Source organism: Chrysochloris asiatica, unplaced genomic scaffold (assembly GCF_000296735.1).
Source record: "Chrysochloris asiatica unplaced genomic scaffold, ChrAsi1.0 scaffold00002, whole genome shotgun sequence".
Taxonomy (NCBI): domain Eukaryota; kingdom Metazoa; phylum Chordata; class Mammalia; order Afrosoricida; family Chrysochloridae; genus Chrysochloris; species Chrysochloris asiatica.
Window position 1 is genome coordinate 25,139,696 of NW_006408520.1, and position 1,545 is coordinate 25,141,240.

Here is a 1,545-nt window from a genome sequence, read left to right on the forward strand (position 1 = left end):
ATGAGCACTGAACCGCTAACTGCAATGTTGTCAGTTCAAACCCACCAGCCACTCCTTGGAAACCTATATAGAACTGATTCTATGGTACTTAACAACAACATTCTGATAAATAGAAGTTCCTGGATGATGCAAATGGTTAAGTGCTGGATTACTAGCTGAAAGGTTAGCGATTCAAGCACACTCAGACATACCTCAGAAGAAAGTCCTGATGATCTGCTTCTTCCTAAAGGTCCCAGCCTTGAAAACTCCATGTGGTGGTCATGAGATAGAATCAACTAGATGGCAACTAACAACAGCACGTTCCGAAAGTAGAGACTTCTGTGAGTTCAATAAAGGGGGACTTGAATGCCCGGGCATATTTTAAATGCTCCTTTGAAAGGAATAATTGGACATTCATCAACATTTTCACAGCTTTTGTTGTATTATGGAGTCAAGATTACTACCTATAAACAGTTTTCCAAACCAGTATACACATGCACTCCACAGCACATAACAACAACCAACAGCAAAAGGTACGTGCACTTACCCTGGTTAGAAAGCATAACTGTATTCACATCTCAGAACCAGCCTAGCTCAATGCCTGTTTCACCGAAGCAGAAAGGAGCCCCAGCGAAAATTAGTGGCATTCAGAAGTCACACTAACTTAACTTGGAGAATTCCCTAAAGATCCTGAGGACCTGGTTCAAGGTGATGGTTGCAGATTTGCATGAGTTTCGCATCTAACAACACCCACTCTGAAATAAAACCTGAATTCTAAACAGGTTCCTTTTCAGTTGCATGTCTGTTGGCAAACTGCTTAGCATCCTTAAATCTCAGTTTCCTCATCTGTAAATAGGGCATGAGAGAAATGTTGTCCATACCGGCAAACACTCAAGTAATCCAAGCTGTACTCATTTTAGCAAAAGTGAGGTTTTCTTTATTCAATTTTGCAAAATTGGGTGCCCAACCCAGTAGACACGGACAGACGTGCCACACAGGCAGCCCACGAACAGTTTTATTCCCCTGTCTCAAAAAATCCCCTCCTCTAGTTCTAGTTCCCCATATACAATTCTATGGCATGTCCCATTTTCCCTTCCCCCAAGAAAAACCAAAATGGCTAGCCCATGGTCTTCATGACTGCATTCTTATTTAAAATTTCCTAGTCCTAGAACAGATTTCTTTCCTCCCGTCACCCGATTAATCCTGCTTACGCCTCCCTGGATGTAAATCAACAATCTGTCTGCCTGGGCTAGCAATCTTATGAGCATTTATATTCCTGAAGATGGACCACGCCCACAAGAGTTATTTCTCACAGGCATAGATTTTCTTTCATTAACCTCATCATGTCTCAAATAATGTCTACTCTCAAATAAAGTCCATACAACCACCACCATGAGTCTATTCTGACTCACAGTGTCTCTATGGCACAGAATCGAATTGCTCTCTTGGGTTTCTGAGACTGCAACTCTTTATGGGAAAAACAGCTTTATCTTACTCCAGTGGAGCACCTGACACATTTGAACCATTGACCTTTTAGTTAACACTCCAGTGCTTAACCCACTGCAT